Source organism: Protopterus annectens, chromosome 3.part1, assembly GCF_019279795.1.
Source record: "Protopterus annectens isolate FY-2018-M chromosome 3.part1, PAN1.0, whole genome shotgun sequence".
NCBI lineage: Eukaryota > Metazoa > Chordata > Ceratodontiformes > Protopteridae > Protopterus > Protopterus annectens.
The window spans coordinates 324,984,998-325,008,372 of record NC_056732.1 but is presented as its reverse complement, the minus strand read 5'-3'; the positions used below and the strand labels follow the sequence as shown (position 1 = coordinate 325,008,372).

The 23,375-nt window shown below is 39.9% G+C and overlaps 1 protein-coding gene across 3 annotated transcripts in view; it reads right to left on the bottom strand.

The window, feature by feature from the left end:
- The window catches only part of RFTN1 (raftlin, lipid raft linker 1), a 2,439,049-nt gene that overhangs the window by 334,439 nt on the left and 2,081,235 nt on the right, over positions 1 to 23,375 (bottom strand). The window lies entirely within an intron of this gene.

The following is a 23,375-nucleotide window of genomic DNA, read 5'->3' as shown; positions in this document are numbered from 1 at the left end:
GGTGGGTATATCAGTAATTGCACAAGACAACCATTTTGAAATACTTTATTATGACATGTTGTCCTTTTTAATTACCTACAAAAGAAATGAACTGATCTTGTTTTGTCAAGACAGTACCCGAGTTGTCCAGAGTATCCTTTCTCCCTCATTTTTAGGTTCTAGAAAGAAGACAGATAGATGGATAGCTTGGCTTAAGGTCATCTCGGATACCACTTTAGGCAGAAAAGAAGGATTAGTTGTTAAGGAAACACTATCTTTGTAGAGAATGAGATAATGAAATGCACTGACTCACCATCTTGCAGAGGTAAGAGCAATTAACAACATGCTAAGAATCTCAAGTCAGCCTGAAGAGCAGGTTCAAATGGAGCAAGAGTTAAGTTTTTCTAACACAAAATTAAGATTATAAGGAGAAGCTACTTGTTTCCTAGAAGAATTCTTAAGCATTATCCGTTTCAAAAACATTTTCACGTAAGGGTGCATTGAAAGAGGGATATCCATGGGCAAACATGATGAAATGGCCAACAAGAGAACTTTGACTGAGGACTAAGACAGGCTATAAGATAGTAACTCACACAAATAGTGTAGAATGAGAGAAAATTAGTCTAGAATGGTTGCTGGTTATTTTATGGTATCAACAAGAAAACCTTTCCATTTGCTAATATATGATTTTATAGCTGCAGGCTTTCTTGCCGTCATTAATACATGCTACACATCTTCAGAAAATATGCCTAAATTCTATCATCATGGCGGTCAATCTTAATTGTTTGGGGTCAGGATGTATCAAACACCCCTGACCTTATATGAGTGAATACAGTCTGTAAAGGAGATTGTATTCATTGCACCTGGCCATTTCCAAAAGACGGGAGAAATACCATTACCTGAGTCAGAAGAAAGTCAGCACAATTATCTTTGGGGAGTCCTTCTGAATCTTCAGAATTACCCTAGGATATTAGCAGAAAGGGTGGAAAAGCATACAGGAACATTCCTACCCAAGGAAAATAAAATGCATCTGTTTTCCAGGCCTTCCAGCATGCAGAAGTTTGCCAACTAATTATTGTGAGTGGAGGCAAATCAATTTATTTGAGGCATTCCCCACTACTAGATCAATTTTTGGAAGACCTCCCTGATTCAATTTCCACTTGTGAGGGTCTATCCTGGTCCTTCTGAGCTTGTCTGCCACACAATTTTTCTCTGATGGTATGTAAGCTGCCTGCAGTGAGCCTGTGCTGCAAAGCTACATTCAAGGCTACCATTGCTAGTCTGCACAGAGGGTATGATCTGGTTCTCCCTTGCTTGTTTATATACCACATCACTGTGGTTTTGTCTGTAAACACTTGTAGAAGTCCCAGGGATGATAGATGACTGAGCGAGTTGAGGGCATTTATGAAACCTAAAATCTCTTTTATGTTTATGTGTTCTTGCCCTTCTTTTTTGTTCCAAAGACCCTGCACTTTTATCTCCATAGACACTGCTTTACAAGCAAATTCTGAGGCATCTGTTGTGATTGACTAGACTGGAGCAGGAAGGGAGAATGGCAGACCTGGATTCTGAGTAATTTGGTATCTGCCAAAAAAATCTCGTTTTCCACAAATCCTAAAACTGGAATTTGAAATGTCAGGGGATGTTGATGCTGAGACCATAGAGATTTCAGATAACATTCAATTTTTCTCATGTGGAGTCATGCAAGAGAGATCTTGAGTATTATAGATGCCAAGAGACCCCAAATCCTTTGGAATTCTCTTGCTAAGATGGTAGTCTGAGTGGAAAAACTCAAGAACAGATCTAAAAGCAGATCTATTTTTCCTTTGGAAGAAAGGCTGTTTGAACTGAAGTGTCCAGGAGACATCCCAGGAAAACAATCCTTTGAAAAGGAGTCAGACAGGACTTCTGTAAGTTCTTTTGGAATCTGAGCCTGTGTAAGAGGTTCCCTTATCCAACTGAGATATTCCTGACACTTTGGAAAGGACTCTGCAAAGATAAGCAAATCATGTAAAGATGGGAAAATGTGAATACCTTGCAGTGTGCAGTAGGTTATCTCAGGAGCCATACACTTTGTGAACACCCTAGGGGCAGCAGACTGACCATCAGGTAATGCACAGAACTGATAATGTGATCTAGATACAGAAAGCCTTGAGAAACATCTGAAATCTGGATATATAAAAAAACTCAAATGGGTAGTAAAGGGTAACAAGTTGTGAAGAGACAGCATTTTGAACTTGGGAACTATGACATACTAATTCAGAAAAGAAAGACCCCCAAATTGTCTCCAAGAATCTTCTTTCTTTATCACCAGGAACATCCTAGCATAAAACCCTTCCCCAGCAGAAGAGGAGGAACACTTTCTATCACCCACTAAGCAATCATATTCTTAATGACAGGAGCAAAAAGAACAGTCTGGTCTGTCAGGTGAGGAGGAATCCTCTGAAATGGAGAAAGAGACTCCTACTGCCGTCTGTAAACTTGATGGATTACTCTTAGAACCCATCTGTCTGTTGTCAAAGGCAGAAATGGAGGTTGACACTTTCAGGAAGGATCAAAAGGCTGCCGGGTGTGTGTGTGTGGAAATTCTTCATGCAGTCATTCAGACATATTAGACTGTCCTTTGTTCTGGAGGGGGGGTGGTGTTCTTCTTTTCTTTCTGGAACCTCGCTGCCATTGCTTTATAAAGAAGCTTAATGAGGTTGTTAACTTTGCTTTTTAAAAAAGGAGTGAACACTGAATCCCTTAGCAAAATTAGAGAAGAAAGGCTGAAAAATCTGACAGTTCCCTTGAAAACTGGAGAAGAAGGGTTTAAAAATCTGAGATATCCCTTGAATTAACTTTCCTCTCTCATTACACTTTTGAATGACCTCTGCAGCAGAAGGCCCAAAAACTAGTTTTCTAAGGGAGAACTGAAAGTCACATTTTTGACATCTTCTGAAGGTTTTGAGAAAGCAGTTACACAAACCTCCTCATAACAAGTGTCAGCAGTTCTGGAAGTGGATCATACCTTCCATCCTCTTAGAGCAAGTAATCTGGACACAGCCATAAATAAAAGAGGGACAAAAGCCCAAAAATAGGGACAATTTTTAAATATTGCTCTTACAAACTTAGAAAGTTGATAGAATAACAGGTTTTGCATTAGCATGAATTTTCTGAAGAGTGTGAAGTCTGAAACTCAAATGTCTTGTCATTATTTTCTAACTCCAGTATTGAATGATTTGCACCTACTTTGCCAGAAAACCCCACTTTTATGAAAAACAGACCAAAACTATGAGGCAAAAATCTGGACATTCTGTGAAAATCTGTACAGTTGAGAGGTATGCGTGGATCAGCAAAATCAAAAGCACACTTTAAACAGTCTGTAGTCACTTGAGACGCAGAAGACACCAAATAACACAAATCAGATTTCTCCTGACAAGAGGAAACATATGCCTGAATAGTCCTCATTATCTCTTCTCACAAGAGGCATGCATAAACTACAACATATAAACCCGACAGGTGAGAATTCTAAAAACAAGCATTACAGAAGAATATACTTGTTTCCTTAAATTTATCAAAAGCCTTCCCATCCTTATCAGAAGGAGGGGGATTAGTATTAACCATGTTTATCAGCAGCTGGAAACACTAAAGCAATAGCTGCTGGGTCAGATCTGGGATGAGTCTATAAAACCTTAAAAGACTGAGACACTTTATAAAGTCTATCTGCTTTCTTGAGGCAGCAGGTTTGCTGTCAGGGAAATTCCAGTAGGGACAAAAGCATCCTTGAAAATAGACAGAACGGGAGAAATAAGAGCAGGTTCTAGAAATTCTAGTTGCAAAAATAATGCTTCCTGATGTACTGAGAAGGGTCACTGTTTTCTCACTGAAACAACTGTTTAATTCTAGAAACAGTTTAAGAGATTTCTTCAAAAGTACTGACTGAAGCCACACCCTCCTCATATTCTGAATCAGAAAGATCTGTGCTTTCAGAATTATTTTGAAGTTCAAATTCTTGAATCTTTTCAGAAAATGAAGAGTCCTTTCTTCTTTTACTAAAAACAGCTATATGGGAAGTGTCTAGAGCCTATACTAAACCCTGAGCTAAGCCCAATAAATTACTTTGGCTCAAGGTAATTGAGACATGAGTAGACATAATTTAATTTTTTGTTTCTTTTTCACAAGAATATCTGAAGAAACAGACAAAATGTTGACAGGAAAAGCCTCCCTAGGAGTGGACACAGCTTTCTAGCTAAGCAAACTGCCATTCCCTTATCCTTCTTCCAGGACTGACAAGAGTGGATTTCGTCTACCCACCAAGGCCACTCCAGCAGTCACAGAAGATGTGTCTAACCTCCATACCACAGCGGCTGTATGGACTACACCAGCTGAACCCAAGGAAAAATTGGGTGGTCTGAGGAGCTAGCTTTGGACACAACCAGTCACTCACCTGCAGCTGCGGCATTTTATCAGCCTGTTGTTGTGCAAAAGTTATTTAACATTTTTTTTGGGGGGGGGGGCTGGAAGAAGGTAGAACATCGGAACTAGTAGGTTGCTCGATGGTTAAGTAAAAAAGGTACCTGATTCCTGGAGAAGTTACTTTTTCACCATTAAAATACAGTAAAACCAACTTTAAACACTTACCCCAACCCTAAAATTAAAATAGCGCAAAATTTTCCATAGAAAAAATATTTTAAAGCTAGTTTTAACATATTTTACCACAAAATTAAAAAAGTAACGCTTCCATTCAAAGGTGTATGTTAGTCATAAGACAATCATTAAAAATACTTTCTCCTACTTAATTAAAGTAGTTTTAGTGAAAAAGTTTGTTTTCTGTCATAAAAAAATAAAGAAGAAGGTTTTCTCCTTGAAGGGAACTTAATTGTCAGTAACGGAACAGTGTTAGCCAACCATCAAGCTTCAACTGCCTGGAGAGTAGTGCTCTCTTTGGTGACAGGAAAGGTCTGACGGGATTGGTGCCCAAACCAGAATTTTATTCATTTCAACTTGAGCGAATGGTTTGGGCATGTGGAAGGTGCTCTGAAAGTGTTGGAAACTGTCTGGCTGAAGTGGCCTATACAGGATACAACCCACGTAGTTTAAGCTACCGCAGCAGTGATCTTTATGAAGAACATCTATCCTCTCCTTGCAAGTACAATTATATCATATATAGTCTGAGATAAAAATGGTTAAGAGCAGAGAAATGGATTGGCTCCAGTGGCAATGTAGTTTTTCGTACAGAAATGCCACTAAACATAATATATTAAAGATGGACTAGACAGTTGGAATAGATAAAAATGAAGATAAATCCTAGAAGACAATTTGGTAAAGGAAAATGACAGAAAACATGTAGCTGGGAAAAAAAAAACAATGGCAGTGGAGGGCAATGTGAAATGCCAAGTTGCAGGAATAGACAGTGGGAAAAAGAAGTAGAGAAACAATCTCTATCTAGTATGAACACAGAAATGTTATCATGGAATGTCAATGGAGTAATGAACCCAGTAAAAATAGACAGGATACTAACCACTGTAAACAGAATAGATGCAAAAATAGTGGTACTATAGGAGACTTTGAGTACCGAGGTACACAAGATGCTGGGTAGAAAGGGGTATGAATTACTGGTAAATTAATTGCATAAAGGGGCTTGACATAGAGAGGTGGCATTGCTTGCACATAAATGTATGAACCTAGAAGAAGAAAATTGTCTAAAAGATTAACAAGGTTGCTATATGGCAGTGAAGGGATATTTGCAAAGGGAAAATATTATTATAGTGACAATCTAAATTTTGCCAGGAGGCAAACAAAACAATATATCAAGTTCTATTAGATATAATCCAGTTTCACAAAGAGACCCCGATAATAATGGGTGATGGGAATATGATTTTTTTGAAGTTAAACCAGTAAAGAGAGATCAAGGAAGAACAAAAGGAGACAGGTATGGAAAGCAGTTATTAATATCCCTGGATTAATAGATGCTTGGGAGGTCAATCCAAATAGTGGAAAGGAAGAGTTTACATACAACAGCACAAAATACAAACAGTGATTCAGGACTACTACTAAGGTATTTATCACAGAAGAATATCCAGAGGTAATTAGTACCATGAAAGCAAGCCTATAATACACTTTGACCACTCCTACATACTGATTAAAATTAGATTTGGGAAAGAAGTCAAAAAACAGTTGCACTGGAGATTTCAAGCTTACCACCTACAAAGAAAACAATTAAAGGATTGAATGATGGTGATATTAATGACAGCCTAAGAGGAAGTACCAGGGGACTTGGTACAAGAGTGGGATAGCATAAAGGAAAACCATAAGGAAGTGAGTTCAAGAATATATAAAAAACAAAAGAAACATACGCAACTAGGGAACATCAGAGCCCTCCAAAAGGACTGGAAACATTTAAGGGAAGAAGAGATCTTAGAACTCTAAAAGTTACAGAGAGATGTCCAGGAAGAATAAGATAATAGCAGTTGCTTTTATCAGCTAATGGTTAAGGCTTTGTATGATACCTTCACTCCAAGGGTGTTTAAAATATTTAGCATCAAGGTTATTATGGCAAAAAGTGCAGAGGGTAGTCTTCCAGATATAGAAACGGAAGGGGGATTGGTAAGGACACAAGTGGAAATACTACAAATATTTTAAAATTATTACAACTAGGTTATACACTAACATATACAAAGGAGAACAAACAGGAAAGCAAATGCAAAACTTTCTGTCAAGAATACAACTCCCCAGGATAAGTGATGAGCAGGAGAAATTGCTCACTCAAGGAACAGCCTTGAGAAAAATTAAAGAAGTAATAGCTAGGCAGGCACCAAATAAATCTCCCGTGTCAAATGTGATCCCAATAGATGAATGCAAGTTTATTTTATTTATTTATTTATTTTACATTTGTTAACCAGGCTAATCTAGCTGGATATATTTCCATTTTCAGTAGAGGCCCGGGGAGAAAAGCTCCACACATAAACAGACAAAATGGGGAGAAAGGCTCAACAAATAAACACAAAACAAAAATTGTTTACAAAAATTCAAGAAAGGTATAACAGTTACAAACTATGGAAGAATATGAGACATAATTTCAAATTGCAAATTAAAGTATGTGAAGATGATTATACGGCATAATATATTTACACATAGTACAACTACAGGTTGTTTTAGAGTAAAACAACTCTGTAGGACTAACTCCAAGATATTTTTTAGACGGTATTTGCATCCTTGGTTACTCTAGTATAATCCAGACAGTTAGTATATCAAAGTGGTTAGACAGTAATGGGAGAAAAGGAGGAAGAAAAAGAAATTACAGTAATACTGCCTTCAGGATACAAATCATATCCTGGGAAGGACAGTGGGTTTACAGGATTTACAACTTCAGAGGAGTTGACATAGAGGGAGGACAGTAGACATTTGAGAGAATAAAAAAAGAAACATAGAATTAGTTTGGGTAACAGCAAGGGCAAAGCCAGTTAGTTTTAAGATATTTCTTAAGTCTTTGTTTAAAGAGAGGAAAGGAGGGGAGAGAGGTTAGGTCAGATGGCAGGAGGTTCCATTGTTTTCCTGCGGAGTTGGAGAACAGTGAGTCACCAGCCCAGTTGTTAAACTTGGAGGTACTAGCTAGGAGTTTATTGGAGGAGCGTAATGAATTAAGATTTCTATAGGGTGCAATAAGGTTGTTAAGTATGGGTGTGTTGTTGGGTTGGTAAAAAATCTTATGAACAATGGTAAGTTGGGAAAGTATCAGAATGTTTTCTAATTCAAGCCAGTCTAGCTGGTGAAGGTTGAGACAATGGTGAGTTCTGTATGGGTTTCCTGTGGCAAATCTAGCAATACTGTTACAGGAGTTGGCTAATTTAGCAAGATTACTTTTTTTTAGATTTGTGTTTATGGGTGCAGCATATAGAAGAGTTGAAATTAGATGGGAGTGGGTAATAGTAGTTCTGGCTGCTGGGGTGAAGAATGGTTTAATCCTATAAAGGGAACCGAGTTTTTTATTAACTGATTTAATGGTATTGTTAATGTGAATATCAAATGTGAGGTTGTTATCAATTGTGACTCCTAATAGTTTGGTGGAAGAGTCGGGGGATATAATGGTACCATTATTGGACTGGATAGAGAAATGTAAGGGGGGGACTTGGTATTAGTGGTGAACAGTAGAAGCTTGGTCTTTTTGGCATTCAGGAGAAGACACCGTTTCAAGAACCAAGTCTCTACTGTACTGAAGGATGTCTGGATTAAAGATTGGAGTTTGGATATAGAGTTGGCAGAGCATATGATTGTAGAATCGTCCGCATATTGTATACAGGTGGCTTGAGGAATTATAGTTTGGAGGTCATTTATGAATAAGGAGAAAAGGAGAGGACCAAGAATAGAGCCTTGAGGGACTCCCAGGGAAATAGGTAGGTGAGATGAAAGCTGATTCTCCCAAAGAACCGCTTGCTGTCTATTACTAAGGTAAGACCTGAACCTATAACCTGAAGTTATAAGGAGATAGATTTCTGAAGATCTGGGAGAAGCCAATGAATGAAATACTTAAGAGTTACAAAATACCTAGGTCATGGCAAGAAGGAATAACAGCAATAAAGAAGGAAGGTAAAAACCCACTCCTCCTAAAATCAAACAGAGGAATTTCATTTTTAAACCATGACTATAAGGCTTTCAAGGGAATAATTACAACCAGCTAGGAAAAGATTTTACTGGGACTGGTAGATATGGACCAATGCAGTTTCATAGAGGGGAGGAAAACCTTTGACGATATGAATTGAATATTTATGGAATTATAGGATGCACAGATAAAAAAGCACAAAAGTAGCAGTAATTACACTTGAGGCAGAAAAAAAAATAATTTGAGGAGGTTGAATGCTCATACCTTTTTGAAGATTTAAGAAAACTAAAACTTCCTGAGGAACACACAATATATAAAAAGCTACTAGTCAAGTTAAAATTTCATCTTTCTCTCTCTCTCTCTTGGAGATGCTCCAAGTCACAAAGTGTATTAGAAAAGGATATTACTCTCTCCATTGTTATTAGTGCTCTGTTTGGAGCCAGTAGCCCTCATGATTAGGAATTCATGTCTCAAAGGTTATCAATGAGGAAGGAGAGAACTCAAAATTGCATTCTATGCAAGCAATATAATTTTAAACATAGTTTTAACCTGGTGAAGCCTCGTGAACAGATGCAGGATTTATTTAATCCCATTGGACAGCCTTGGGTACAAGGTTAACAAGCAGAAAATAAAAGTAGTAGAAATCAATACAGAAAATGCAAAAGATCTAGAGGGAATTTATGAAGGAATGTGGAAATATAGAGAACTAAAATACTTTGGAGTATGGATAGGAGAAACTCTGGAAAGATCAGTTCATATGGTGACACATTAATAAAAATTAGGCAAACTCTTGAAAGATGGAAGCTATTGTCACTTGATTTTCAACAAAAGGTACAGACACTTCATTCACATGTAATACTTCAGATCTTGTACTTACGACAAGCTTTTTTGATTCCTCCTGAATGAGCTACAAACAATATACTTATAAATTATATGAAAGACTTCACCTGGGGAGTTGAGAAGCCAGGAGTGATTTCAGATAAATTGTTACTCTTAATAAACCGAAGGCTCTTAGGGGTGCTAGATGTGACCCAGTATTTGAAAGCTATCAAATGAATAACCTATGTTAAATGTCAGAACAACACATAGAGAGAAATTCTTTGGGCAAGATATCAAACAGAAAGGGGCATGGACCTGCTAAAGATTTTTAGGGGATCAGAGGCTCAATATACCATCCAACACTTGGAATGCTGGCTGAGGAACTTACTCAGATTTTCAACACTTCAGAGTTAAAAGAATGAGCTGAGATATATAAGTATCCAGTTTTTTTGGATTATTTATACTGATTATTGTTTCTAGCAATGTATATATATCACTTTGTATTGCCTGATGATAGATTTTAGTGTATTTTATTGCTATTAACTAATCTGCATAGGTAACTAATTTGTTTGCAGTTAAAAGCATTCTGTAGAGTCTCTTTGCTCCTTTATCTGTTTAAAAACTTTCATTTTGTGGCATTCTGTAGTGTTTACTGTCTGTAGGCTAATAGCTTTAGTATTGTCCTAGTTCAGATTTGCTGGCTCTGGGCCTGTTCAGCACATGAGCAGGCCATCTTGAATTAGCAGAAGCCTTTCTTTACCTTGGCTAGATTGTGTTAATTGACTGCTGGCTACTGGGGGCTGGTTCTTTTGTGCTTTTTAAAAAAAAATTGTCTATGGTTGTATCTTCTGGTATTTAAGCCCTAACTTTGAGAGGATTTCTGTCTATACACAATGAGCAGAGTGGAGGAGGGGCGTTGACTACAACTCTGAGTTGCGATATATAAGTATCCTGTTTTTCTGGATTATTTATACTGATTATTGTTTCTAGCAATTTATATATAGCACTTTTTATTGCCTGCTGCATAGTTTTTAGTGTATTTTATTGCTATTAACTAATATGCACAGGTAACTGATTTGTTTGCAGTTAAAAGCATTCTGTAGAGTCTCTTTGGTCCTTTATCTGTTTAAAAACTTTAATTCTGTGGCTTTCTGTAGTGTTTACTGTCTGTAAGCTAATAGCTTTAGTATCGGTCCCCACCTTCTCTCCCTGTTTGTGTCTTGTTATACTTGGTGGCTTTGCAGTTGCCCCGTCCCTACTGTAACTCTGATCTGGGACACTCCTCCCAGTCTAGTGTCATTAGCTCATTCTACCTAATACAGAGAGAACATCTGAGAAGGCCTTCTGTTTATCCTTTTTCCCTTTCAAAAAAAATGCCTGAATCTCCTTGTGTTCTGACTGTGCTTCTCAAACATTTTGGAAATATAGAGTATATTTTAGAGCATTTATTATAACTGTAATTGCCTTAATATTGCTACATCTCAAGTGCTCTAGGTTGCACTGCATCTGAATTGTTTGTGTGTTTTAGCTGCTTTTCTGTATATATAGACTTCTCTGTATATGTAGACTAGCTACTTATTCTGCTGTATTACTGCCTCTTAAATTGTTTTTCAGTTGTGCACTTGCCTTGCTTCATTTAAAAAGTTTTAAATTGCTAATTTTGTAGAGTTTTAATTGCATTTACTGTTTAGGACTACACACTCGTGTACTAGCCTTTCCTGTGTTTATTTACTGTATTATTGCATTGTTTAGTCTGTTTCAACAACAAAAAAATACTATCTTGTTTGCTTGTTTCTCACCTTTCCTAGCCAGTCCATATCCCAGGCTTTGCTTGTCTCAGGACTTTATTTTCTGTGTTCAGAGCTATTCAGACCTTACTGTGGTAGAGGGAAGTCCTACTGCTTACCAGTGGGAGTAGTGAGCACTGTACTGCCTATCTAACGCTAGAGGAGTGGTTTCCCTTTTTGGGCTGATTTCTATCCCTTTCAACTTTCTGATTTAAAAACGCGTGTTGCACATTTTGTTGCATCGTGCAGCACTGCGAGGCTACAGTTAAACTATTCCAGATGCCAGAAATTCTGCTCTTCTTTCCCTTAGAACTAGCTTGTTTCTCAGCAGTAGCACTAAAATCTGAACCCCTGTGACTAGCACTTGCTCTAGAACCTACTGGAAAGCACTAGGAAGCCTGAAACTGATACAAGCACTCAACTCTCCTTGTCAATAAGGAGAAATTAATCATAGGCACTAAACAGCCTATAATTGCAAAGTACCTTGCAAAGGTAAGGGAAAACAGCTCTTAAACTTTACAAAAATAGCACCTAAACAGGCATGTCCAAGGGTCAGCTTCCAGTGATTTCTCCTGTCCACCTGGTGAATCTGGGCATACTGGGGCAATGCAGCAACTGCCTCATGTACACAGACAATCCTCTCCTCCTACCACCCAACACTACAACCTGCAAGAGATGCACTTACATAGCCAAACTGGAAGCAAAGCTCTCTCCGGCCAAGATTGTGCTAGACAGTCAAGTTAACACCTGCACTACACCTCAAGCAACTCATAGCCCTTCAAAACCCACACCATCAACACCCACACATAGCAACACTAAACCCACATATGCGGAGGCCTGTAACATAAATCTGCCCAAGCAACAAGGACCTCCGAAGCTGAAACGCAAACACCAGTCACAACCAAAGTGACACATAGCTCACAACACCAGTGTGCCACCCAACAACAGCCCCTAAGGCAAGACAATGTACCCAATGCTTTAGTCATACATGACTCTATAGTCAGGCACACTGATGTCTCACTCACCAGGCTGAACAAGGAGAAAATTAGTCACCTGTCTGTCGGGTGCCAGGATCTGCCACATAACACATGCACTCAAGTCACTCCACGACAAGTACAAATACAACTCTGTCATTGTCCATGCTGGAGTGAATGACTTGAGACATACCTCCCTGGACTACATGAAAAGAGACATGGAAGAGTTATTGGATCATGTGACCCAGGCAGGTATGACCCTAGCCCTGAGTAGCATCCTGCCTTCACCCAGAATGATACCACAGTATAAGGACAAAATGATTGACTTCAACAATTGGCTAAGCTTCTGGTGTCATTCAAAGGGGATCAAGTATTTGTCTGCCTGGGAATACATGATGACAAACCACGATGCTTTGTCAGAGATGGTCTGCACCTGTCACCCCTGGGATTCAGGTTACTGGCTAAAGCTCTTGCCATCCCTATAGTGCCTTTTTTAGGCAAGGTTCAAAGGATAAAACCACCACCATAACAGATACAATCATGCAAAATCTGAAGGTAATGCTACTCAATGCTAGAAGTCTAAACCTCAAAATGCACTCTCTTGAGGCACTCCTAAAAATGGAGAACATCGATATCTGTGCAGTAACAGAGAGCACCCCTGCAATACCAGGCTACAACTCTTACCACACTTTTCGGCCACAAAACCAAGACCGAAACACTAAAGGTGGAGGAGTGTCCATATTCACCAAGGATATTCACACCTCCAGGCTAGCTGCCCAACACGATGCAACTAAAATTCTCCAAGTGCAACTAACACTAGGTAAGACTGCAATCCAAACTGTAGCTTGCTACAGATCTCCCACCATGCCCCAATATTCTCAATACACCTTTCTAAACATACTAGAAAATATTAAGATGCAACCAAACACCCTAATACTGGGTGATTTCAACTACCCTGCCATTAATTGGGAAACCTAGTCGGGTACCAACTCCTTTTCCCAATGGTTCTTGGAATTCATAAATTTCAACGTCCTGGATCAACTAATCCATTGTCCCACCAGGAGCTCCAATATCCTAGACCTGGTCATTACTAACATGGGAGATAGATGCTCAACACCAGTGGTCACCCCATCATTGGTCAGGTCTGACCATAAGCAAATGACCCTTGACATCCACATCCCACCCCCACTCCCCAGTAAGGAAACCTCCTTAAAAAACTTCTCCAAAGCCAACTTCATGCTACTGAAGTCAGAAGTGACAAACTTCATGACACCTATGCAGACGGGATCTGAAAGTCCGACTGCAGAATCCTACACTAAGGCACTGTATGAGCACATCCACTTGTGCATGAATCGTGCCATCCCAAATAGAACCAAGATGCTCTTCTCCAAAAAAAGGAAGCCAATCTGGTGGCCCCCTGCTATTAACAAACTATACAACAGAAAGAAGAAACTGTTGCAGAAAAGAGGAAAATTCCAGGATGCAAAAAACTCCCTCAACAGCCTCAGTAAGAAGCCGAGATCCGTCATAAAATCCTCAAAAGCTAGTTATGAAAATAAAATTGCCAAAGATTCCAAAGACAGCCACAAGGCATTCTATAGCTATGTCAAGAATCTAAATGGCAATGCTCAGATCTGCTCTGAGCTACAACAGAATGGCATTAAATATACTGATCCCAAGGATATTGCCAATATCCTGGCAGATCGATTTAGTGCCAACTTCACCCCCCTCTCACCCCCTAAAGGGCCCATCTCAATACCAAAAGATTGCCAAATTCCGGTAATCACGGCCACACAGGTAGAAACTGCACTCTCCGAAGCTAGGAATACAGCATCCATGGGACCAGATGACATCCCAGGCTGTGTACTACATGAACTACAAAATGAACTGGCACCTCACCTAAGTGTCATGTTTAATCATAGCCTCACCTCAGGCTTCGTGCCCACTGAGTGGCGCAGAGATACAGTTATCCCACTCCACAAGGGGGGATCCACCTTGGATCCTGGGAACTACCGTCCCATCAGTCTGACAAGCCTGATCTGCAAGGGCATGGAACGCATTATCAAGGAACTTATAAACCAAGACTTTGGCAACCTTCAAACACTGGACCCCACCCAGTTTGGGTTTGTGAAGGGCCAATCTTGTCTCCTGACTCTGACTGACTTCTTCGAATCAGTCTCCAGTGCTGTGGATGAGAGTAAGGTGGGCCACACAGCCTATCTGGACCTCACCAAGGCCTTCATCACCATCCTTCACTCTGGAATCTTAGATAAACTTACTAAGCTGAGCATAAATCCCTACGTCACTCGATGGGTTGCCAACTGGCTTACTGACATAACCCAGACTGTAAAAGTAGCTGACTCCAAATCCAGCTCCAGACAAGTGACAAGTGGAGTACCTCAGGGTTCAGTCCTGGGACCACTCTTGTTTGGCATCTACTTCTCTGAAGTACAGGCCAACACTAAGGGACTTTGACTAACAAAGTTCGCAGATGACTGCAAACTGGGAGCCATTATTGAATCCCCAAATGGTTATGGCTAGGCTTGCATAGACCCTAGGGCCGATAGCCTAGTACCAACCTATGAACTTATAAATAACATAATGTTCCCAGTAGGAATGGCATTAGAGGACAAAAGAAATGTCATGGCAGCCTGGCGGGGGGGGGGGGGGGGCAACAAAATACCAACTTAAAACATCGATCACAGTTCATAGGTTCATTGGTTCATACTAGGCTATCTGCCCTGAGGACCAACCTGTTACTGTGCCTCTGTCAGGGTTAATCCTACTGTCTACTGTGTGGACCGTGAGTCCTATCGAGGATTCTTCTTGAAGACATTCAGTAGATATCTCTGCCTGAGATGAACTGGAAAGACATTCAGTGAGGGAAGACGCCCTCTGGGTTCTGAACCTGTCCCTCCTGTCCTAGAGCAACCTCTATTTATGTCTGGGCCTCAGCAAGTTCGGTGTGGCAAGGCTGGTTTAAGGTTTACTGAGGTGGGCATGTCCATTAATTCTGGATGACATGGCTTTTAATGTCAGGCATAGATGCCATAGATGACTCGAAGTAGGGCGCTATGCAACTCGGTAGTAGAACAACCCGAGCAGCCCGGCAGGCAGCTAGTGATCATTTGATGGCCTTGGTTGAGGATACTTTTGGGGTCTTTATCTTTGCTGCAGGTGTTTCGGGTAAGGTAGGGTACAGGTAAAAATTGTATTCTATGATGGGCCTGATGAGGGCCTGATAAAGGGAGATGATTACCTCTCTTGATCTATCTGTGAAACCGATTGTGAAGTTGAGCTAGATGATGTAGAACTTCACTGGAAAAACTTGGTTTCAATGGTTTTCTGGTTTATCAACTTGGGTTTCCAGGAGAGGTCCCTAATAACTTCCTTAATGGGTTTAACCTATGTGCTTAATGGGTTTCCGCCTATGTGGTAATTTGTGGGCACTATTTTGTTTTGGCATTTATACATTTGGCTTTTTGGCACCAGTATGGCACCTCTGTACTGTCTGTGAGCAATCTGATGAGCCTTTGAAAGGTGATTTGTGATTATGAAGCCCAGTTTGCGGTCGATCTCACCCTGCGCGAACTGAGCGGGTGAGCCATAGTCCTCATTGCCTTGCCTGTACCTCGGTATATACTGAACAAGAGTGGTCCCAGGACAGTGGGACCACTGCTATACACATTCTGTGAGCACAGTGAGCACATGTCCTGGCTGAGAGCTTACACTGTTTTTTGTTGAGAGGGATTTCCTCTTGGAGTTCATCATAGGATGCAACCTGGGATGCCATCTGGTCCCATGGAAGCAGTTTTTTTTTTTTTTGGAGAGGGCCCTTCCCTGAGCATCAAGAGATGTTTGGGAGCAGCCCTCTGCTGGGATTTGCAAACTGTCTGCTGCCCCCAGATATTTGGCGTGTCTGTGGGTTCAGTGTATTTTTTTGGATTTAGAATCAACTCAGAACAAGTCTGGGAGTTGCATCCCGTCTCTTTCATCAGGTCATTCACCAGCATGTACAATGACTGAGTCATATTTGTTTTGGAATGGCGAATTAGCTGGCGTTATGTGGCGGATCCTAGCACCGACAGGCAGCTCGTGACCTTCTCTTTATTCAGCCTGGTGGCCAGGGGCTGACGTGTGTCTGACTGACAGTCAGTCATTACACAAGAGTATCAATAGTGTTGTGTTATTCAGCCTTAAGTGGGGTGTAGGCACGCGGCTTTGTGGGCTTGTGGTTGATATAGATGTTTTGTTTTGAGGTTATGTGTGCTTGGATGTCTGCTTTGGAGGTCTCTGTTGCTTAGGTAGATTTTTATTTTTTATTGCAGGTAGCTTGTGTTGTTATGTGTTTTGGTGTTTTTGTGTCGAGGTGGTGGTGGGACTATGTGATACTGTGATTGTGTTGTGTGGGGTTACCTTCTCCTCCTGACTGGTTACACCAGTTTTGAGATGAGGAAGCTCAGCCTTCAGTTAAGCTAAATAGTTGCATCTCTCATATATTTGAACCTGTTTGGAGGAGGAGAGGGTTGTACATGAGACCCAGTTAACATTGCCTCAAAATTCCCAGATTCACCAGCTGGACTGGAGAAAGAGAAACCTGACCTTTGGACATGCTACCATTGCTAGGGAAGAAACAGAATTTGGAAATTAGAGAGGATGAAGAGAGAGAAACAATGCATTAGAGAGTATAAGAGTAAGTGGTGCTTATGGTTTAATAGTGCTAACTTGTAAGATTACCAGTGACCAGATGAAGGGCCTTGGGAATGAGATATGGTGTTTTAAATGAGAGATAGAGGCAGTCTAAAGGGGAAAAAGTAAAGAAGCAGACTTTGTGGAGCCAGGAGTTTTAAGCCCAATTGAATTAAGCCGTTGTTACATTTGATACTCAAAAAGCAGCATAAAACCATGCAAAGGGGGTTTTAAGGAAGATTGGAAAGAGGGAATTGACTTGAATGGCCAATAAAATTCACAGTTTCAGAGTCAGTAACCACTCCCCACAGGGCAGGCAGGCTGCTGCTCTCAATCACTGCCACTGATCAACATCAACAGAGAGACTTAGCTTTAAAAAAAAGCTCAAAGAGAGCTCAAACAAAGCAAAAGACAGTTCAGCCTGTGTAAGACTGTTTTTAAATCTCAGAAAAAGAGGGAAAAAAAGCAAGATTTTTTGTTTTTGTTTTCAGGAATAGAAGCAGAGTATCTACAAGTTTAAACAGTATATAAGTGCGTGATAAATGACCACACAAGAGTGCTACAGACAAGACAGATAAAATGCAAGTGAAAAAAGCGATTTTAAAAAAATAATAAGTGCAAACAATTCAGTAAACAGCTCTCTAGGTTGTGCTCTAAATACATACTAATGAGAAGAAATTTTTTTTAACAAGCCAGAAAATGCTCAAAATAGGTGGCTATGCAGAAAAGCTTAGCAAATAAACAGAGGAAAAATGCTTAAAATCTCAAAAGTGGCTCCTTCTTCTCTCAAGCTGGCCTCACAGAAACTTACAAAACAGTTCAAGAACAACAGCTTGACTTTTTTTAAATCTCACAAAAGTGGGAAAAAAGCAAGTTGATAAGGAATAAGAAAGATCTATTATTTAAGGGGGCTAGGGAAAGACACAAGTATCTGGATGCTACACAGTTATTATTTAGAATCCTGGTAAGGGGAAATTAGCAAAACAAAATGTCCACTTCTCGTAAAATGGATGCTGGGTCTCAGGGACCCCTCCCAGGAAAAGAAGGAAGAAAGGAAGCAATGAAGACATCTAATATCTGAACTGTATAAATGACTTAAGCAATGAGAGGCAAAATAGCAAAACTGAGAATAGTTTGGACAAGATTACTGGAGGCTGATGTAACATACTAGTCCTTGGAACAGATCTGTACTATATCAGCAAGAGTGATCAAATCAAGAAAATTCCATATTTTCACTTGGAAATATTTACACAAGTAGTTTTATACCCCACAGAAACTTAGTAAGATGTTCATAGAACATGATGGAGATGTGAGTTGGGGAGATTAGAAGACTGGAAGCACATTTTTTGAGTTACCCAGAACTAGATCGGTTTTGGTCAGAGCTGGCATCATTAATAAAAGACGTAACTGAGAGAAACATCTAGTTAAACAAAGCATTATTCTTTTCAGGCCTAAAGGAAGGAAGACCAGAAGGGAGTAAATTCCATGTAATAACCTGGATAATAACATTAATAGCAAGAATGTCAATAACAAGGATGTGGAAGAGGAAAGAAACGGTTTACCATCAAAAGAACGAAAATCACAACCGCAAATGGTGATTTCCGCAACGCATATCCTCAACTCATACATATTAAGTAGGCTGTATGGTAGATGCAACAAGATCGACAACTTTCTGTCGATCTTAATGTTAGCAACTCCCACTGCCAACCATGTTTTGAGTCCCTGCCTTGTGTATGTCCTTCTGAATGGACATACATATGAACATCGGCATTCCAACTGTCGCTCCTACCATGTTCGAGGAGGAGGCTGTCTTGCAACTGAATGTCGACATTTTTACTGTAAACTGAAAGAAACACCATGTGTGAGTGAGGTCAGATCCTTACTAGAGACATTAGGTATTGAAGAAGAAAAAAGGTTAGAGGGAGGGAAGAAGGTTTTGGCAAGATTGTTACCCTGGCTAAAATATATAGATAAATTACACGAAAATAGTTACGATCAGGGAGATGGAAAGATTGCTATTGTCACAGAAGCACTAGAGGGATGTTTCAGTTATTGTAAACAGTTATTACTATTACTATGCATGCCCTTTTTTTCCTTATCTTACTTAATATAGTTACATTGGAGATTGCAATAAATTATGACAATGGAATTAGGACTTCAAACAGTTATACTTCAGAATATCGAATGACGGGAAAATTCAACAAAGCTTAAATGTTAGAAATGGAGTGATACTGACAACAAACAGAAAATGTACATCCTAGTACTGGGTTGTGATAAACTTACAAATAAGTAATTTAAATAATAAACAATGCTCATCATATTGATCACTGCTGCAGTAGCCTTAGCTGTATGGATTATAGCCTGCCAAGGATATAATAGCTGGCCAGCTTCCAAAGCTTCAGGGTACCTTCCATTCATCCAAACTGACAAGCAGCTTGAGCCGAATTGACTAAAAGACAAGTTTGGGAGTGAAGCCCTTCAGAGATTTACAGCAGCTAAAGTGCATACTTCTCTGAGGCTTTCAAGGATTGACTGTCAACTTGTGTCTTCCTTTGTTAGGCAGGCTAGTTCCCTTTGGGGAAAATGCCTTCCATTGTCATAATTTTATTGATGTTTTATTACTTTCTTTTTCAGGAAAGTTATTTTAAGGGTAGGAGTGTTGTATTTTAATGAACTGTCTCAAGACTGTAACATACTTTTACATGGAGAGCACTCTGTGTTTCCTGTCAGTTTAAAATTAGTGCAAAGTACTTCCAAGACTGCTGTACACTGATAAAGAGCTTAACATGAATGAGCTCTCCCAGTGTGAAAAAAAAAGAAACTGAAAGAAAAGGGCCAGGGACTCTGCCACTTTTAATAAATTCAGTTACCATCTAGTAAGGACACTGCCTGGATGGCAACAAAGAAGAAATTTATTAAGCCTGAAATAAAGTCAACTAGAAAAGGTGAAGAGAAAACACTGCCAAGGAAGAATCCTGCAGCTGTTTAGCAAAAATGATTTCAAGCTCCAGCTTTGGTGCAAGCAGGGCTGGCCTTTGGTCAACTGTTGCCCTAGAGAAAAGGGCTCCACAGTGCCCCCCCAGACCACCTGGCGCCCCAGTCCTGGTCTACCCACACCATTCAGACTACTTTTTTCTTCCTTTTTCTCATAGTTTGTCTTGCTCTTCAGTTTTTCCTGTATTCATTCAACACATTTTAAAGAAACCATTTCTGTACTACAAAAAATTAAACAAGTAAATACTGGAAAAGCACCCCTGCTAGAGCAGTGCCCTAGACAACTGCTTAGCTGGCCTATGCCTAAGGCTGGCTATGGATGCAAGACATGGCTTCCAGAAACCTAAAGGAAAAAATAAGTAAAACATGCTACAGATGATTAAAATAAATGAAACACTGAAGGAGTATATCAATTCAAATAACAAAAGGCTGGAAAAATGGAAGAAGCTTTAAACAGATATTCAGATGGACTGATAAAAATGCAAAAAAAAATAAGAGGTCAAAATGAAGAAAAGGGTAGAGTGTGACACTGCTCAAGAAATGATGTTTCAAAAAATGGTAGAATTAGAGGACAGAGCTCACAAGAAAAAACTGAGATTTTCTGCTGTACAAGAAAAACTGGAAGGAGCAGACTGTATTCATTTTTATGAAGGCACAACTAAGTAACTGTACTGGTATTCCATAGCAAGATTTGTTAATTGAAAGGGTACATTGTGTGTATGCTCCAAACCTATCCATGAGAAAACAGCCAAGACCTAATTTAGTAAAGATGCAATCCTATCAGGAGAAAGAGTTGATCCTGACAAAACTATGGCAGAAGGGCAAATTATTAAAAGGTGAAGACAGCAAAGTGTTTGGGGAAAATGATTATTCACTGTACAGTAGGCAAAAGAGAAGCAACTTTATTCCAGCAATCAGAAAATTTTGAGAGGCAGGTGTGAGATTCAAGCTGTTCTGTCCAGCTGTTTTCAAAATATTTTCCTGGAGGATCAAAAGCAGTTTTGGATGCAAAATAGGTTAATGAGGAAATACAAAAGTATGTCTAACAAAAAGTGAACCATCAAGCAGAAATGGACACTGTTTCTCATTCTTCTGATAATAAAGCTGATACAAAGAGTTTGCCAGTGAAACCTTTTCCGGTGGTCCAAAGGAAAATGCTTGAGAAACAGAGAAAAGTGTAGGAGCTGACTAGAATAATTGGGAGTACCTTGGAATTGAACCGGAGCCTTGAGTTGGGAGATGGAGGCAGAGATGAACAGGAAGACCAGCAACACTGAAATCAGTGAATAAATGTGAGATTACAAATATTAATCACATTTGTGAAATCGGTCTGTACAAAGCTAGACTATCCACTGTGTGCTACCTTAAACCTCTTGTATCACAGGCAACAATGGGATACATGCAAATTACCCTTTAAGGATATCAGGTGCTTCAGCTAAATGGCAATTCTGAATGTCCATGACTTTTTCTTTTACTTTTACTTTTAAGTCTATTTATGGACAATTTCAGGCCAATAAAGCAAACCCCTCTAGCTGTGGACATGCATATTTCTGCCTTCTTATGGTATCATCAGCACAGCATAAGAGGAATGTTTGACTTTTGGAAACACAGGGTTGTCATACCCAACTGATATCCATAAACATTAGGGTGTCTACAAAATATCCCAACTAACAAACCGAAAACAATGAGTGGGGAATGACAACCCTGTGTTTCCAAAAGTCAAACATTTCTCTTGTCCTGCTCAGCTTGCCTGGCATACATTTTTTTTCTGATGGAATGTAGGGTGCCTGTACAGTGAGATTGTGCTGTGAAGCTATATCCCAAGCTAAAATGACTAGTCTGCAAAGGGGGTATGACCTGGCTCCCCCTTGCTTACTGATGTACCACATGACTGTGGTATTGTTTGTAGCAAAATGAAGAGGTACAGGGGACCAATGGTGATTCATAGAGTTGATTGCCTTGATCAAGGTAAACATCACTTTTATTTTCATGCTTCCATCTGTTCTAGGTCTCCCAGACACCTTGCACTTTTAACTCTCCTGAAAGTACTCCACAAGCACAGTCCAAGGCATCTGTGGTGACTAACTACTTTGCAACAGGAAGGTAGAAAAAGAGATCTGGATGTATTGATATCTATTGTCTCCTGCAAGTGATTTCTTTTCTGACAAACCCCAGCACTGGGTTTTGAAAACACAAATGTTGATGTTGGGACCAAAAAGACTTCAGGTACCACCAACTGATTCTCATGAGAGTCTTGCAGAGGTATCATGAAAATCATGGAAGCCATGAGACCAAAAATCCTGAGGTATTCCACTACAGTGAGCAAAGTCTGACTGGAATACCTTAGGAATAAATCTAGACATAGATCTATTTTTTTTTTCATGTTGAAGGAAAGCTCTTTGTACTGTAGTGTCTAGCTGACATCCCAAAAATACAGTCCTGTAAGAAGGAGCCAAGAAAGACTTGTGAATGTTCCCTTGAAATCCCAGCTTTTGTAAGAAATCTATCACCGAGACAGAGATTCCTGACACTTTGAAAAAGACTCTACAAAGATAAGCAAGTCATCTAAATATGGAAAAATATGGATACCCTGTAGCCTACAATGAGCTATAAATAGAGCCAGACACTTTGTGAGCACTCTTGGTGCAGTGTCTAGATCAAAAGGCAAGGCTGAGAACTGAAAATGTGGTCCATTGGTTCATAGGTTGGTACTAGGCTATCGGCCCTAGGGCCTATGCAAGCCTAGCCATAACAATTCCCTGGATATTTCTTCCCACCGTATTTACTTCTCCAGGCCCCTGTCTAGCAGGGCGACTGACATGATCCCCGGGGTGAATTTCCTATCTCCCATCCAATCATCAAGGTTCCTTTTGAAGAGGGCCAATGAGGCACTCTGCTTGATATGTATGGGCAGTCTATTCCAGAGTATGGGGAGTCTCTGGGTCAGGAACCTATCCCTCCAGCATGTTTTGCTCATTGTGATGACAAGGTTTAGATCCCTGGAGCGTGTGGCAATGAGGGATTGGGATTTCTTTAAGTGTAGCATGTCCAACAGCTCAGGGTTTGACATGGCATTGTATGTTAAGCAGAGATCGCCTCTGAGTAAACGATATGCCACAGAGTATAGCTGGAGTTTTTTTAGACAGTCAGTATATGGCATCTGCTTTAGGCCTGTGATTCTTTTAGTGAGGTATTTCTGTGGCCTTTCCAGCTGTTGCAGATGTCTTGTGAGGTACATACCAAATGGGGCATTATACTCTATAATGGGTCTAATGAGGGATGAGTACAGTGGGACAATGACCTCCTTTTTTCTGGATGAAAATCCCTTAGTGATGAGGTGTGCCACATAGAAGGATTTCCTGACTGTTGTGGTGATGTGGTTATCGAAAGTGAGACCACTGTCCACCTGTGTCCCTAAGTCTCTCATCACACTTTTGATGCTTAATGTCCTGCCACCAATGTGGTAATTCATGGGTACATGTTTTTTTCCAAAGGGGATAACTATACATTTCCTGGCGTTAAGCTTGAGCCCATGGCTCTGGCACCAGACAT